This window comes from Marmota flaviventris, chromosome 9 (assembly GCF_047511675.1).
Source record: "Marmota flaviventris isolate mMarFla1 chromosome 9, mMarFla1.hap1, whole genome shotgun sequence".
Classification (NCBI taxonomy): domain Eukaryota; kingdom Metazoa; phylum Chordata; class Mammalia; order Rodentia; family Sciuridae; genus Marmota; species Marmota flaviventris.
This window is the reverse complement of record NC_092506.1, coordinates 71,023,397-71,042,097: the sequence shown is the minus strand read 5'-3', so window position 1 is coordinate 71,042,097 and position 18,701 is coordinate 71,023,397. Positions and strand designations below refer to the sequence as shown.

General features: G+C 39.1%; 1 long non-coding RNA gene across 1 annotated transcript in view; it reads right to left on the bottom strand.

The window, feature by feature from the left end:
- The window catches only part of LOC114098388 (uncharacterized), a 31,419-nt gene extending 16,157 nt beyond the window's left edge, over positions 1-15,262 (bottom strand). The window contains exons 1-2 of the long non-coding RNA XR_003583737.2: positions 15,097-15,262; positions 14,787-14,927 (exon numbers count right to left, since the gene is read on the bottom strand). This is a non-coding gene — a long non-coding RNA (uncharacterized lncRNA). The remainder of the gene's footprint in view (positions 1-14,786; positions 14,928-15,096) is intronic.
- Positions 15,263-18,701: the final 3,439 nt, after the last annotated feature.

Below are 18,701 nucleotides of genomic sequence, written 5' to 3'. Positions count from 1 at the left end.
TTGACTTTTGTTTCTCTGAGCCACATCCTTCCACAGTTACCTTGGATTCCAGGAACAACAGGCCCAACTGGTAAGCATTGGCAATTGTTAAGTATGGACAGAGGACTGAAACTACCTCCAAGCAACAGGGATCCTCACATAATGGATCACCCAATAAAGAGACTGACCCCTAAGAGGGAGTAACTATCCCAAAATGAAGCCCAGGCTGTCCCCTTAGCAGGAGATCATTTTACCACAGGAACTGAATTGACCCCTCACGTGATGAAGACCTTCCCAGAGCTTCACAGAACCAATCCTGAGATAGTAATCAACCAGACCATGACCTGGCTGATGCTGAAAGCTCAATCCTTTGTCACCATTGTTGATCCAGTAACAAGGACAAGGTTTTGAGAAAAGGAAAAAAGACGTTTTTTTTGATTTGCTAGCAGATGAAAAACACAGGGACTCCTGTCCCAGAAACTGTGATTCTTATTGTCAGGAAAAACAGTGGGGCTAAACTCCAGATGTGCCTATCAGGAGTCACAATTCCTGTCAAGCAATAGCCTTGAGTAAGAGCTCTTTCTTAGATCTACTGGTGCCGTCTTCCAAGTCTGAATTACTTCATTCCTGTGGTCAGTGGGCCAAAGGACAGATGGGAAGAAGGTTAATCTTTCTTCCCTCATGGCTAGGGATGGGGAGAGGGATAAAAGAAGGGGGGAAGAAAGTCAGTTTTAAAATAAGACACCATTTGTCAGAAAGCAAGAATTATAGTCAAAGTAATAAGGGGACCCCTGTCCCATGACCAGCATCACTCATTCTACCAGCTATGCAAAAACCCCTGTTCATGCAAGCCTCCAGTCCTGGCCTTTGTTCCCCTTTTCTATAACACCTTAAATTTTTTGCCAAACCTTTGAAGAGAGATCTCGGTACACTATACCCCTTATCTGTCCTTCTTGGTGTGGTCACTCAAATTGAAGCTTCTCTCCTTCCCTTCACCACCACTCATCTCTTTGACTAAAATATTAGACAGGTAGCTGATTCTGGTCAATTGGGACCACCAGAGCTGGGGACTCACCCTAAAATTCTGGCAACAACGACACTTGTTTCCCAAGTCACTTGCTTACAGCCAGCAAATCCTGGGACTTTTTTAGATTCCATAATCTTTTGAGTCAATTCCTCATGACAAATCTCTTATTATATTTATCCTTTTGTTCTGTTTCTTTGGAGAAGCTTAATACAGATGATAATGGGAAGTCAAGAAAGATCTCTAATGGAAAGGGCTTTGGAGTTGATGTGGGTTCAAATCCAGGCTCCACCATATAGTACTTTTGAGTTTGAGGAAGTTATTTTATTAATTTCTGTAAACCTTTATATTTTCGTTTATAAGACCTCCCAGGGTTATTGCAACACTAAGTAATCAATGCAATGTCTCCTGCACAAAATAACTCTCAGTAAATACCACTGTTCTCTCCTTTTCCTAAAGCGCTAACCATTCTACTGCCCTGCTGCCCACAGACACTAGCCTTATTCCAAATGCCCTGAAAACTACCTTTCCCCATTACCTAGAAGTAGAATGCTCCAAAATGAACATACCTTCCCATTCATTTTTTGTTACTGTAAACATATAAAAAGGAAAATTCAAGTAGTATTAAAACAAATACCCATGTATTTGTCAGAATTAACTAATGTCTTTATTTTTAATTTAAAAAGTACTACAGATAAATGAAATCCTATTTGTTACTTTCTGTACACATTTACTCAAAGAAAATCATGAATGAATTTGTTGTTAATCCATCCAGTTCATTATTAATACTTTTCACTAATAGGTATACTATTACAAAGTTGCCCGTATTCAACAATTTCTGACATATAATAACTGAAACTTAATATAGCTCAACCTACTACCTATATCTGAATCCATAAACATATCATGAGCTATCACATTTTTATGTATTTAAATGTCATACTGTATTTATCACTGTAACTATCATTCTACAACTTACTGTTCCATTTTCTGCATTTTTTTTTTTTGCTATCCACCCGTGTTGTTACATATAGATCTAATTCTTTTAAAGTTGATCAGTATTTATTTAGACATTTTCTTTTTAGGTTGTTAGCATTTTTCGCTATAATTATTACCTCTACATGTACATAGATACAAAACTTTCTGTAGTGAGCTAGACATATTAGAATAGCTGAGTAGTAAATTATTATATTTGTATTAAGTTGTAAATTATTCCTATGAGGTTTAAGTCTATGCCTTTCACATTGTCACTGTGATTTAGTATTTTCTCTCTTCCTGATGCATTGTACTTTTCCATTCTAAAGTTTAGGTATGATTTTTTTATCTTTAATTTCTTTAGTGAGAACCCCTATCAATTCACTTATTAAGATTGTATTTTTCTGCTGGACATGGTGGTGCCTGTATTCCCATCAGCTCTGGAGGCTGAGGCAGAAGGATCACAAGTTCAAAGCCAGCCTCGGTAATTTAGGGAGGCCCTAAGCAATTTAGTAAGACTCTATTTCAAAATAAAAAATAAATAGGGCTGGGGATGTGGTTCACTGGTAAAGTGCCCCAGGTCCGATCCCTGATACCAAAAATATATTTTTTTTCTTTAACTATTTGAACACATTTATAATAGCTGCTTTTAAAGTCTGGGTGCTAAATCTAACATCAGGGTCATCCACTTCTGTTGACTATTTAATTTTTCTTGACTATACATCACATTTTTCTGGGCTTTTTTCATATTTAATTTCTATGTTAAAAACTGTGGATTATTCATTGTAGTGATTCTTAATTCTATATCTTCCTTTGAATAGTGTAGATTTTTCTTTTAGAAGGTAATTGATTATTGTTAATCACCTTGAACTTGTGTAGGCCAAGTTTTATGCTTTATTAGGGAAGATCTGAGGAAGTTTGGGGTTTGTTCTATGCTCCTCTAACCTTGCAGATCTCCATCTCCAAATTTTGTTGTACTAGTCAGCTATTCATCACTGTGACCAAAATACCTGACATAAAAACTTGAAAGGAGTAAAGATTTATTTTGGCTTATAATTGCAGAAGTTCCAGTCTATGATCATCTGACCCCATTGCTTTGGGCCTGAGGGAAGGCAGAATATCATGGTAGAAGGGTGTGGTAGAGCAAAGCTGCTCACATTATGGTAGCTAGGAAGCAGAGATAGAGAAGGGACTGGGGACAAGATAAAGTCTCTAAGGGCATGCTCCCAAGGATTCATTCCCTTCAGCTAGGCCCCACGTCCTAGAGTTTCCACCACTTTCCAGTTGTCTCTTCAAATTATTAATCCACTGAATGGATTAATCTATGAATAAATGAAAGTCTCTGTGATCTAATCATTCCCCCAAAACCCTACTTCTGAACGCTGCTCCACTGGGGATCAGGACTTCAATAAATGAATCTTTGGGAGACACTTCATATTCAAACCATAACATCTGTCCTCCCTATAGATCTTTTCATGACTCTATTTTGGGCTTTGCTAAAACAAATCTAGAGTGGGCCTTGCTCTAGATATGGTCCTTCTCCTCAGGCATTGTCTTTCTGGTGTCTCATATCCTCAGAGTGGTAATGAGGTTTCTCTGCTCTGGCAGCAATAGACTGCCAAAGTCTCCCAACTATGCTTGACCTCTAATATCTTTATTCCACCTTCAACGCTGTAGCAGCCATTCTTCCTTAAATTTTTATATTCTTATTCTGCACAGGCTTCAGTTCAGGTCTAGGAGAACAACTCAAATGCCCAGATTTCTGGAGTGTCCTCTCTGCACTCAGGAGTTCCTTCCTGTCTACTGCCCAGCCCCAGCTATTTCAGCTGCTTCAGCTGCCTCAAACTCTACTCTCTGACAACTCAATAAAACTACCATACTCTGCTTCGATTCCAGCACATGGACCTACAGTCAGAAGATTCTTAGGAAATAATCCAGGAAATCAGAAGTCACACTTTGTTAATGGTTAATTTGAATTGCCTTGATTGGATTAAGAGATGCCCAAGACTAAGAGGTTTCTGGGTGTGTCATTGAGGATGCATCTAGGAAAGACTGGCATGTGGGACAGCAAACTAAAGTGGGGAACCTCCTTGACTATGGGCAGCACCATGCAATAGGATGGTGGCTTGGATGGAATAAAAGTTGGAAGAACATGGAAGCAGCAGCAGATGCAAGTTCTATTCTTCTTCAATGGGTTCTTGATTGCACTGCGATTTCCTGAGGATATCAGACTCTCACTCCTTCACTCTTCCAAAGCGGACTCTGCCAGTGACTCTCCAGGGAGTTTCCAGAAACCTTTGGTCTCAGACTGGGGTAATATCATTGATCCCTTTTGTTCTGAGGCTTCAGCCTCTTGAACTGGGCAACTACTGGTTCCTCCTGCAGACAGCCATTGTGGACCATCCAGCTTCTGGTCTTGTAAGCCAATCTAATAAATCCCCTTTTTTATAATCATACTTCCTGTTGATTCTGTTCCTGTAGAGAACCATGACTAATACACAGCTTGTGAGATTTCCTTCATTCCAACTGACTAGCATGGACAATTATCCAGCATTTAAAACAGATGCCTCATATGTTTTGTCCAGTCTACGGTTGTTCATGATTGAGGGCTAGCCAGTACCAGGTTTTATGTTATACATAAAACCAGAACTCAGCTAATAATTGCTACTCTTCATTATGTTATGAGTCAGGCTCTATGAGCAATGACCAAACAGACTCCATTTTACCCCAACACTCCAAGTCATATAAGAAATGCTTCTCCCCATGGGAAAGCCCCCACTCTGTACCCATCAACAGTTGCTTAGCATTGCATGTTTGGCAACACAAAATGGAAATTCTCTTTTTGGTTCCCATTTCTCTTGGACAATGTACCTTGTCAGAGAATGATTGTCTAGACGTTAGTAACCATTCTTTAACTTACACTTAACTAGGGTCATTTTGACCCACTTCCCCTTCTGCTTATGATTTTAGATCTCATGACATTTGTTTATGGTTTTGAATCATAGTGACAGCCCCTTATGATTAATGTGGTTTTGGACTATAAATATGTACTCTAACCCTTGGAGGGGGTCAAAGAGTGTAGACTTGTACCCTGCCCCTTGACTCTCCAGCTGGTGGATCTGGACCACTGGGTAGTGAATAAATGTTCCATCTCCTGCTTTAAGATCATTCTTACTGATTTACTGCAACCTCACCATAACAATTATGAGATAATTTTAGACTTACAAGATTTGCAAAAATAGTAGTGAGAGTTCCCTAACTTCTAACGTTGACATCTTTTTGTTTTGGTTTTTGTGGTTCTGGGGCTCCAACCCAGGGCCTTACACAAACTAGGCAAATACTCTGCTATTGAGCTACATCTCCAGCTCCTAATGTTAATATCTTGTGTAACCAAAGCACAGATATTAAAATTAAGAAATTAGCATTGTTATATTCTATTATTAAACTTCAGTCTCTGTTCAGATTGCATCAGTATTCCCATTTAGGTCCTTTTTCTGCCTAAATTCTCATCCAAAAATCTCCTTGCATTGAGTCATTATGTCTCCTTAATGTCCAGTTTATTATAGTTTCTCCAATTTTCTTATTGTTTCATAACATTGAAACTTCAGAGAACTTAAGTTATTTTGTAGAATGTCCCCCAATTTGAAATTTTCTTGTATCCTTATGATTATATTGTGGTTGTCTATCCATGAGAAGAACACCACAGAGTTGACATGCTGTTCTCAGTGGGTCATGTCGATGGGTACATCATCTCAAAACATCAGTACTGGTGATATTAATATTAACAAGTAGTTGAGGTGGTGTATGAAAGGTTTCTATCCTGTAAAATTACAATTTTCTCTTTATACTTAACAAATATGTGGGCAAGGTACTTTGAGATTATGCAAATATCCTGTTCTTAAACTTTCATCCATTAATTTAATGACTACTTGTGGATCTTGCCTGCAGCAATTACTATGGTGTCCTAATAGTAATCTTTCATTTCCTTCATTATTTCTACATTTATTAGTTGGAATTCTCTAAGGAAAAGTTGTCCCTCCCCTACTGATCTATTTATATATATATTTATATCTATTTATATATTTAAAAATTAAATATATATATATATATTTAATTTTTAAAACTGACATAAAAATTATATATTTTTGATATACAAAATAATGTATTGATAAATATATAAAATGTCTACATTTAACAAATCAAGCTCAGTACCTACATTTTCATATATAATCATATTAGATCTTTAATCTACCTAATATGTTGATATAGTTATGAAGGTCATATTTTTTACACAAGAAAAAGGCACTAAAAATACTTCTAAGAAAAAATAAAATAAAGAATTTTTTTCCTTTTCTGAGGAGTTCCTGCATTCACTGCTGATTTGTAATGTCTTGTTAGTATATGCCACCCTTCTATACATATTTGGAGTTGCTATTGCTCTCATTCTGTCTCATTGCTTGTAAGAAATCTGCTCAGGACCTCTCTCAGGAACCCCCTTGCCTCTCATCTTTGCTTCTTCCTGTGAGCTGATTTGTCTCTCATCTCCTCTCTCCTTTGGCTTTTTCTGCTTTCTCATCTTGCGTATGATTCAATTTGGCTGTGAATCCCAACTCTATTTCAACTTCTAGCTGCAGTGCTCATCACCAAGTGATAAGTATTCCATGCCTTTCAGTTTCAATGCTCAAAAGAGGTAGAGATCTTGATTGACCCAATCCATCATGAATTCCTTGAATTTATTAGTTAGGAGATTATTGCCATGCTGTTTGGAAAATGATTAGCATTTATTTATGTCCAGATTATGATTTTTTAAAAAGCATGTTTCTCAAAATCATTTTATATGTTCTCAAATATAATCTTGAAAGGTAGCAGAATATGATGAACAAAAGTATAGACTCTGAAGTCAGAACAGAGAGGGTTGGAACTATGTACTCATCATATGATGAGTATGTAATACCTTAACCTTACTTAATGTCTCTCCATTTCCTTATCTGAAAGCTAAAGATTCTAACACTTAGTTGTCAGAATTAAATATAATAAGATATATTTAGTCTGACAATAAATATTAATATAATGCACAATATATTATATAATTATATTATTGCTATTACATAGTAGAATTTTTATGATAAGATTCAAGTTACTATATACCACATTTTTTAAATCTATTCATCTGTTGTAGGGCACCTAGGTTGGTTCCATAGTTTAGTATTGTGAGTTGAGCTGCTATAGACATTGATGTGGCTGTGTCACTGTAGTATGCTGATTTTAAGTTCTTTGCCTTAAAGAAGAATGAAATTATGGCATTTGCTGGTAAATTGATGGAGCTGGAGAATATCATGCTAAGCAAAGTAAGTCAATCCCAAAAATCCAAAGATGGAAGGTTTTATGCAGATGCTAACTTACAATAAGGTGGGTGGCTAGGGAACAACAAAGGTACTTTGTGTTAGGCATAGGGGAAGGGGTGTGGGGGGGAAGAAGGACAGTAGAATGTGCATATGACTAACATAAACAGTGTGAATCTACATCATGTACAACCAGAAAAAGGAGAAGGTGTATTCCGTTTATGTATGATGTGTCAAAATGCATTCTACTGTCATGTATAACTAATAAGAATTAAAAAATTCAAGTTATTGGCCAGATGATTTTCACTTAACAAAAATACTATAAGTGTATCCAAAACATGTAATATCCGTGTCTTGGTGCTTCAAGCTTTGATTTTGCAAATGAAATTGGCATTTCATTTGAGGCAGAAATATTCATCATAAGTCTCTTGAGGCTGTCAGCTTTGATGATGGGGTCCAGTAATCCTACCACCTAGAATTCCTGTCCTTGGTAACTCCTCTTCTAGAGTGTGGGTGGAACCTGTGACTTGCACCTAACCATAGACCATGGTGAGAGTGAAGGAATTTCATCAGAGTTTAGGTTGTGTTTTAGAGCTTAGCTCCTTCTTGCTTGCATTGTTGGCACTCGCTCTTCCCAGTCCCCTACCCCGACCCTTGCTCTCTCTGATGAAGCTAGAAGTCATCTTGTGACTCTTCTATGGAAAAGCCCCTTGATAAGGAATTAAAGAGGCTGCAGCCACAAGCCAGCTCCTGCCCACAAATAACTGGATGCTGTCAACACCGTAAGTTTCCAGAGAATCCCCCCGTGGTCCAACTTTGAGATGATTGAGGCCCCTACAAAAATCTTCACTGCAAACTTGTAAAGACACTGAGCCAGCAGAATTGCAGTAATCGAGAGGAAATAGATGTGCGTTGTTTTAAGTGCTAAGTTTTATGGTAATATGCTAGGCAGCCATAGATAACAAACCATTCTTCTTTGATCACATTTTGCTCACATTTTAAATATAAAATGACAACCACCAAGTATGTCAACTTAATTTTGAATATGGAAGTGTTAATTTTGGGGGAAGCAGTACCGGAAATTGAACCCAGGGACAATGTACCCTGAACAACATTCTCAGACTTTTTTTTTTTTTTTTTTTGAGACAGGGTCTGGCTAAGTTGAGGAGACTGTTCCTCAAGCTTTCAATCCTCCTGCCTCAGTCTCCGAGTAGCTGGGATTCCAGGTGTGTGCTTGAAGTGGTGGTTTCAACGTCTTTTAGTCTTCTGCCAAGTGTTCTGTGTGACTCAGAGTGGTGTTGAGAGATTCTCACATGAGTCTGAGAAACTTGAATTATGAATAGGGTAGACATTTAAAATATAAATAATTCAGCTATGTGTATGTATGTGTAATACAGAAAGAATTAAAAACTAATGATGTTTTTCCTGCTGGACTCAGCATTACTCTCAGAAATAATGACTATTAACACTTTTTTAAACCTTCTCAGAAAATAAATTTCTCACACATAAACCACATATGTACCTTTTCCATGCACACAAAAGGGAACATACTCTTTATACGGTTATTTGGGTCTTTTTTCACATAATTCACCCTGCCAACCCGTAAAGACCTACCTTAACAGTAATTTTGCAATTATTGGGTGGTTGGACCATAATTTAGCTAGTTCATTACTTTAGGGCCTTTGCATTTCTTACCATCTCTATTTTAAACTATCAAAAGCAGTACTACAATAAAAGAAAAAAAAAAGACATAAATAAAGTAGTTCTGCAGTAATTTGCATGTGTTAATGAACATATAGAAAGATTCCTAGCCATGAAACTGAGAATTAAAGTACACTGAAGTTTTTATGCATATTAATAATTTCCTCTTTAAACTATCACAATAATTTATATTCCATTGTCAAATTTTTACCCACTTTCACCAACAGCAGGTATTATTCCAGTTTAAAATTTTTACCCATCTCATAAGTGAAAATCACAAATAATTTTTCTAAAAATAACTCAAACATTCAAGCTTGGTTTCTAACCAAATGTCTTCATTTTCAGTATTTTTTTTGAAGACATTTTACTTTCAGGTTTTTCTAGTGATCCTAATACTGTGAATTTTCATCTCTGAGTTCATGATACAGACAGACTTCTTTTTTAAAAAAATAACTTTAGGTCAGGATTTTGACCTGTTTTATCTTAGGGAAACTTCCTCTCATCAGCAGGTTAAGATCTCAAGCATTCGTGTCACTGGGTGATGCTGACTGCAGTGAGACTCAATGTCAGAAAAATATATTCTGCATCAAGAAACAGGCAGGAAAAATGGGGAAGGTATCAGTTGGACATAAGATGATAAAGTCAAGGCTCAGGGTGCTGGTGATATTTCTTTCAGGTTTCATAATTTAAGTTTTTTCAAAATAGATCATATTTTTGTCATATTCCTTCCCTTTTTTCTTAGAGAAAAGATCTGGATCTCTAAAATCAAAAATATTTTTCATATTCCCTTAACTTAAAATATCCCTGATTTTTAAAATCATAGTAAAATTGGAAGAAGTAGAAGGGAATAATAAAGGGGAAAATACATGGAAAATTACAGAGAAAAAAAAAGAAAAAGAGTGAACAGTCTTTGGAATACCTATGCTTTACATACATTATATCTTTAGATCTTTACAACATCCCGTGAGACAAATTTTACTGTCCCCATATTAGTTTGCCAAGGCTGCCATAACCACAGGCTGGGTAGCTTCATCAGCAGAAACTTATTTTCTCACTCTCCTAGAGACTAGAAGCCCAAGATCAAGGTGTGAGCAGGGTTGTTTTCTTTCTTCTCATCTCATAGAAGGCAGCCTTCTCCCCGTTTCTTCACATAGACTTCCCTCCCACCTATTTGTGCCCCAATTTCCTCTTCTTTTAAGGACACCATTGTACTAGATCAGGGCTCATGCCAATGACCGTGGGTGTTTTTAATTATTTCTTTAAAGACCTTATCTCTGAGTACAGTAACATCTGAGGTACTGGAGGTTAGGAATTCAACATATAAATTTAGCAAAGACACAAAACAGGCCCATAATAGTTCCTCTTCTATCGATGAGAAAATAGGGGCTCAAGGAAGTTAAATCATGCCTCAAAAGTTTCAGCTGGTAACTGTCAGGGCTAAGATTGGAATCCAGGACACCTTATTCATTTTTCCACAAAATTAAACTTACTCTACTAAAAGCAGTCACAAAATATAAAAGGAATAAAGAGTCTGAAGTCCAAAATCAGCTACTAAAATCCAAACATGGATATTATTATTTCATGACTATATTGGTCAAAATTCTTAGTTCAACAGAAAACAATCTGGGTTTACTTTAAGCAGAAAAGAAATTTAGTAGAAGGATACTGGCTAACTCACAGACCTCATGGGGAAGTTAAACAACAAAAGTCAGAAAACAAGGCAGGGGTTAGGGATATAGCTCAGTTGGTAGAGTGCTTGCCTTGCATGCCCAAGACCCTGGGTGCAGTCCCTAGCAAGACCAAAAAAAAAAGAAAAGTAAACAAGGCAGAACCCAAGAAAAAAAGCTAAGCATCCAGAGTAATGATCAAATTATGTCCAGTCAAGTTGGTTCCACAACATAGCTAATACCACAGCCAATACCACTGGCACTAGGCCCCTGTGGCTAATGCTGGCATTTGACCACAGAGCACTACCTCCCTCTGATGCCTCTGTCTCTACCACACTGAATTCAGAACTCTCTGCTTCTATCACTTGCTTCAGATTCACCAGGCTGAGGCAGCTGGGGGTTTGCCTAGACCATAACCATGCTCTGGCTAAAAGAGCTGTGAGTAAGAGAATCTGCAATTTTAGCTTCCAGTCTAGGGATAAGACAGAAGGAATGTTTGGACATCAGACAGCATAAATGAACACTGCAGGGACTTGCCCTAAGCAGCTTTAGCAATGGTCAAAATACCATAAACCAATATGTCTCCTATAGGCCTTCTACAAAGAAGAATACCAGGTTTGATTTTGGTAAATGACATTAATTGCACTGCTTAAAAATCAGAGCATGAACAAATAGGCTATGAACCTGAGAGGACAATGTGATGTAGAGGCCACACACCTGTATTTTTAGGAGGTAAATTGAATTTATTTTATTCATCATTTATTTATTTATTTATTTATTTTATTCCATGCTGGGAATTTAACCCAGGACCTCATGCATGCTAAACAGGGGCTCTACCACTGAGCCCCACACTCCCAGCCCAAGTATATTGAATCTATATTCGCAAGTCTGCACACCTATTTGATCTAACACTCCAGAAATATGTATCTGGGGAGCTACATACATACCACAAAAAGTGAAATATCTCTTAAAGAAACAGAAATTTCTCCACTAATTAAAGAGCTTTTTATTCAACACACATGATAGACATCAGAAATAAAAATATCAGCAGAGAGAGGGTTTGCTTTGTGTGAGGTGACGAGGGAGGAGACCACAATGTGAGACGAAGAGTCAAGTGCTACAGATGAGGCTCATGAGGTCTCTGGGGGAGAGTTCCATGAGCGGCAGGAACTATAGAAGGGGGATGCAGTGCGTGAGCTGGTATATATATATATATACAGTCTTTCACTCCAGTATATACTTTAGGGATATGGAAAGAGGTAGAATTAAACTCTGCTATAACTTTTCATATGTTGAAACCTAATCCCCAATGTGAGGATAGTTGGAGGTTAGGCTTTCAGGAAGTGACTAGATGATTATGATGGAGACTTCCTGAATGAAACTGATGCCATTACAAAAGAAACCCCGACAGAATGCCCTCTCCACTTTCCACTCTAGGAGGCTGCAGTGAGAAGATGGCCATCCGTGAACCAAGAAGCAAGTCCTTCCCAGACACTGAATATACCAGCATTTTAATCTTAGGTTTCAAAGCCTCCAGAACTGTGAGAAATAAATTTCATTGTTTTGAGGCCACCCAGTCTATGGCATTTTTGATATGTCAGCCCAAACAAAACAATCTCTCTCATCTCATGAAAATGTTCAGAATATCTCACCTTATGCTTTTATGATATCTTAAGCAGTAAATCATGGACCATCAAATCTACAAAAGCTGGAAACAGATTTAACTCAAACAACTCACAAGAATCTAGCAAATAATTGATGTTCAGAAAGTATTTTTTCAACCAAATGGGATTACATTTATAAGTTAGTTCCCTTTCCAACTTTGTAGCTCAATTTTCTTCACTATAAAATAAAAAGGTATAGACTACATCAGTCGATTTCTGAGGTCCCTACTGGTGCTGAAATTCTATGACTCCACCTTGCATATCTTTTGAAAATATTCAATTTCTCAATTCAAGTCATTCAAATGTTTACAAATTAATTTATTATAAGCCTGTGGATCCCAGCTGTTGAAATTTTGGTAGCTGGCTGACTTCCTTCTGTCTGGAGTGGCTGAGGCTGTGTCTATAAAATGTCAAAACAATCATTGAGCTCTGTCAAACAGCTCATCAGAGCTGATGGAAGGGAGGGCAGCCAGCTCCCCAGTCTGCAGGGAGTAGTCAGCTCAGTTAAAATGTTTATTCTGTGACCTCAGGCAGATATGAGTCTCGTTGTCTAGATCATTAGGGTCTCAAAGGCACAGGCTCAACATCCCCTCTAACCACAGGAAAAACAAATTATGGAAAACATGTGAGCCTTGAGATCCTTTCTGTTAAAATGTTTGGCGACCCATTCTGTGCTATGAGAATGTGACCTTCCATATTATTACTAACAGTGATGATGCCGTGGAATACATAGCAAACTATTGCCAAAATTTATATTTTCAAGTAGGATTAAAAGACTTTCTTAGATTTGTGTTTCTATGGTGTTTGAATTTAAAACATGAACTTATATTAATTGTATGCCAGAAAACTAATTAAGAGGAAAACCCCTCTCAATATTGTTTTGTGATAATTTTAACCCCTTGTCCCTAGACAGAGAGTTACTTGAAATCCTGATGCTGCCATGTACCCATACCTAACATCTTGAAGATTACTCATTTACATGTAATGTGGTCCACCTCCCAAAGGCAGTGAGAGGACTTACAAGGTGATTCTGAAAACACAACAGCCTAAATATCAAGGAAATAATGTTTTCTTATTAGATCTTCCCAGCAACCACGGTTCTGTGGCTCATTTTCTTACTTCCCGATTTATGCATGATATAAGAAGTAAATCGTTTTAGGCAACAAGGCTGGTTAGCTCACAGGTTTCTTTTCCACTTGCATATTTTATGCTTATCTTTTATGCTTATATTTTATGCTTATCTTTTTAAGATGAGGGTATCACTTGCATATTATTTTCTTATACAAAGACAAAAAATATAAGTATCTAAGTAGAAAATCAGCTAACAAACCTACTATTAACAAAAGAGTTTTCACCGTCTTGGGCAGCAGTGAAGAAAGAACCACGACTAAGCCCTGTTGAAATCTGACAAATGCAATTTTCCCAGCTTTATTTATCTCTATAAACAATTAAACAGGAGGCAGAAAAGATGAAAGAAAAAAATAGTTCATTTCAACCAACACAAGCTTTATCCTTTGTGCTTTCTTCCCTTCCCCCACTTTAACTGCAGCTTCTACAAATGCCTGTGAATTTTTAACATATGGAGGCTCTATCTCATATTTCACAGTTCTTGAAATGACAGATAGTGCACAGGTTGTCACTGTGAATGGCAGATGCAAAGACCGGGAGGCTCAGCTGCCTCCACAATTCAGAGGGGAACTGTTGAGTGGTATTTCTTTACCATTCCAGGCAGGCCTTCCAGCTGTTGGACTTTGTATTTAACTTTTTTGAGCCCCAATTTTCTCATCTGTAGAATAGGAATTTTGATATCTACTTCATAGAGTTTTTAAGAATTAAATGAGATAACATACAACCGAATAGATGAAATTAAGAGTAAAGTACCTAGCACAGGGTTTGGTAGATGCGAGGTGCTCAAACATTACTTGCTGTTTATGAAAACATTGTGGTGTAAGGGCCTGGACTCAACCAGCAGCCTGGGTTTGAATCCTGGCTCTGCCATTTACTAGGTGTTCACTCGGGCAAGTCCTTTATCCTCTCTGCTGTGCCTCTACAGAGCATAAATCATGGTAATGTATATCTGATAAGGATACAAAGTGCTTAAAACAGTATCTGGCCCTATTTAAGTGTGAAATGAAAATGCAAAGAGCTTATACATCATTTAAACTGTGTGGGAAAGAAGGAAGCACTGGACACCACCTCCAGTCACTCATGGCACCGTCCCTGGTCCCAGAATCCAACAATACTCCTTGCTCCCTCACTTCCCCCTGACTCTGTTTCTATTTTTCCTGGAAACTCCTCACCCACTCACTCCTGTGTCAGCCTGTGGCTCTGTCTCTGGCTTTTCCATGACTGTCTCTGAGCTTCTTCACCTTCTGTGCCTCACCATGTGTCTTCACTCCTTTGCAGAAAGGGTTTGGTTGGTGTAGCTACTCACCCTTGGCTCCACTCCTCTAAGACATAGCTCTCAGGCCAGGCAACTGCAGAAGCCAACAGGTCTCCCTCGAGGCCAGTCTCCAGTCTCTAGTTGTGACCATGGCTGCAAATTCATGTGATTCAAAATCCAGCAACTTCTGTCCTAGGGTGGTGGCGGTGGGGTGAGCATTTCAAATTATGGTTTAGTAGTAACCATTAAATTATTAAATCCAATTCTCTCATTTGATAGATGGCATCTTAGTCTGTTTGTGGTACTACAGCAAAATACCTGCAACTTGGTGATTTATAAAGAACATAAATATATTGCTCACAGTTCTGGAAGCCAGAAGTCCAAAGTCAGGGTACCAACAGGGTTGCTGTCTGGCAAGGGCCTTGTGTCTGCTTCCAAGATGATGCCTGCCTCTGCATCCCCCAGAAGAAACAAATGCTATGTTCTCCATGGCAGCAGCATAGAAGTGCAAAAGGGCCTAGCTTGGTCCCACCGACTATTTATAAGGCAAATAATCCTGTTTATGAAGGGGAAACTTTCATGATCTCATCACTCCAAAAGGCCCCACCTCTTAGTACTGTTGCATTTGGGATTGTTTCAACACAAATCTTAGAAAAAAATGCAAACATTCAAACAATAACAGATGGGGAACTAGGATGGGGAACTATCAGCCTGGGGAAGTGACCTGCTCAGTATCACACCACTCTACAAGGTAGAGCTCATACCAGTGCTTGTTTCACTCCAAATTGCATCTTCTTCAAACCTCATAAAGTGCTCCGTAAAGACTAAGCACTGGAGAGCTTCAGGGCCCATCCCCTTCTATGTGCTCCCAAGGGATGTAGTATATATCCCTGTCATGGCACTTAGGGTCCCTAAGTCATCAACCTGACTAGGCTGTGAACCACAGAAGGCAGGGGCCTTGTCTTCCTGTCTTGTCATTGTCTTGTCAGTGCCCAGTGCCAGGCACTAAAGTAAACACCCATGGAATAAATAAGTGAATGATTGAAAATCTGTTGGATGAGCAAAAGCTGAATAAGACTTAGGTGGGACAAGGGTATGATGAAAAGTCCTGGAAAGATAGCTATACAGTAAGAATCTTCTTATCTGAGGATATAAGGCTAATCATTCATCAGTTAACTTTTTAAGTTTTAAGTTAGGGAATCAAATCAGAGAACCATAGAAAAGTGCCTTAATGTGAATTGCCACTTCTTCCTAATATTCCTTCTCCCAGTCTCTCTTGAAGTCATGGAAACTCAAATTTGAGCTGGCTATGAGGTCAGTCTTCTAGATAGACTGCATATTTCCAGCCTTCATGGAGCCACAAAACAAAGTTCCAACCAACAGGGTATGTCAAAGTGACGTGGGCAAGCTCCATTATATCATGTCCTGTTGCTTCACTGGACATGACACAACTGCTGCCTTTGATAGCAATTTCTATAAGTTACTCATTATAATAAAGTTTTCAAAGGAAAAGCAACTCAGTTTTGTGGAAATAAGCTCTATTTCATATTTTACCAATTTATATAATATATTGACTTATAGATTAACAATTTCAACTACAACTTGCTGAGAGCCATAGCCAAGTAGGAAGGAGGCATGGCATTTTTGGTTGAAAGGTGATGCCAGCAAGCCATTGAGATGATAATGATTATGTTAAGATGTGCATTCAATTGGAGATTAGACCCTGCTGTCTGCCTCGGCCTGCTACTTTGGAGCTCTTGCAGGACTCCCAGAGAGTTCCCATTGGTTGGGGAAGTGCGGTAGGAGGGAATTCCGGAGGAGGGATTTCCAGTTGGTGGAGTGTGTCCTGGGAGAAGGCCGCGTGCATGGCATTCGCAGGAGTTTTGGAAATAAAGTTTGTTCCTGCTTGAGTGGCTCGTGATTTTGTGCCCAGCCAGACTGCGACAACAACTGGAATAAACAGCTTAGAAACAAATAAGCCTAACTCCTGGTAAGTGAAAACTAAGAAGTAGTAACATTCAATTAGTGGAGTGAAAGTCTACATGCAAACCAGAGTGTGGCCTCTTAGCTGCAAGAACTCCACCTCCCAAAGGTATCAGTCAAAGTATTCAGAGGAGATATGGCCCCAGTTTACCTGGTAAGCCAGTAACATGAAGTTAAGAGAGGTTCTACCAAAAAATGAAGGGAAAATGCATTTGGAATCTTGGAAGGGAAAACTGGGCTGGAGAGAGAGAGGCTCCTCTCTTCTGCACAGATATCCCTCTTTGGAGTAGTCATCAGCTTGCAGTCTCACTGCCTATCACCACCTATCTGGCCTTTCCTACAGCTCAAGCATTCTTAAAGAAGCAGCTTCTCAGATCTGCAGCCTTGCTTCAAGGTAGGAGGTGATGGCCATGAACTGCATCAGTACACAGCTCCTTATAAAATGGTAGAAATAAGGGGGTTTTGCATTTCATGTGGGGAGAGGGAAAGTGGGGATCTTTGGACTCTTTTCAGGGCATGCCAGGACTTCAGGAAACAATTATGTGCAAAGAAGCATGATGGGCTTGGCAGATCCCTTCCCTGGGGCTATTTGCTCACAAGAACATCCCCCTGGAAAGCAGGGCCCACTCCCACCATGGGACATTTGCCCAAGAAAGGACATCAGACCAGTTCAGTCCTAGAAGCCAAAGAAAGGAGAAGTTTGCCAAAAGCAATCGTGTCCAACAACAGGGAATAGAAGGAAGTTTGGGGGGGGGGGGTTTGTTTATGTTTTTAAGTGGTAGCATAAAGAACAGGAATTCTGTGAATGTTTCTCCCATTAGGTGTGTGTGCCAGCTTGCCCTAGAGAGTTACCAAGGCTTCTATACTCCCATGCTATTTTAGGATGAGTCACAGTCATTTAATTATGTATTTACTTGTCTAGATCCAGAAAAACTGAAAGCCTTTCAAGGGCAGCTTTATAGTTCAGGAACCAACACACACATAGATGCTCATTAATCTTATGACTGAATGAAAGAAATGCTATGCAATAACTAGAGGATTTTTTCAAAGATCTCACTTGACCTTCTTCCAAAACACTGTGAATTAAGAAAAGCAGGCTTTACTATCCCAATCTTATAGATGAGAAAGCCAAAATAACTGCTAGAGTAAGTGGCAAAGTCTTCACAATAGAACTTCAGACTCTTGAGAAGTCCCCGGGGGCTGGGGGGAATGAGAAACCATCACCTCCTGGTGGAGAAGATGAGTCAGATCCTGGCTCAGGGACACCAGTGAGTTCCAGAACCCAGGGTTGAGCCCAGGGATCCTCCCAGCCCAGCCTACTGTCCTTTTACTCTACACATTTCTGTCTGGATATCATCTGGTTGTTTAAATACTGATACTGACAGAGTGAGAGAGAGAAGAAAATGATGAGGAAAGACCAGGGTTGCTCACAGCATGGCACCTGGGTCTTTGTCAACCCTGCCAAGAGAAAGGAGGTCAAGCATTCACTAGTCCAGCTGTGCCAGCCACCGTTTGGTCCCTGGCTGCTGGCAGATACGCCAAACCCCAAAAACTTAATTTTTCTGACCAGCTGTCTTCTCTGGACCCTTATCAGAATTTCATTGACTTAAAAAAAAAAAAAGGAAGGAAGTCTATCCTCCCACCATCCCATTTAAACTATATTAGCAAATATTTGTCCCAATACTGAAGAAAACATGCCCATAATGCTTGGCACTTTTGTCAGGGGCAGCTCTCTCACTGCCTCCTTTCTATTGGGCTTCCCCACAAATATTTGTCCGTATGAGACACAACCACTTGACATGAAATGGTCAACCGTGAAGGACTCTTCTCAACTGCAAAGTGCATTCAAGTGGCCAGCTGACACCTGGAAATGGTAAGTGAGGGAGTTCATACCTGGAAATGCTCACAGACCACAAAGAGCAGGTGGCTTCTGGGCAGAGGGATGGGGGACAAGCTGCTGCCAGTCCTGGCCCAAGAGAAACC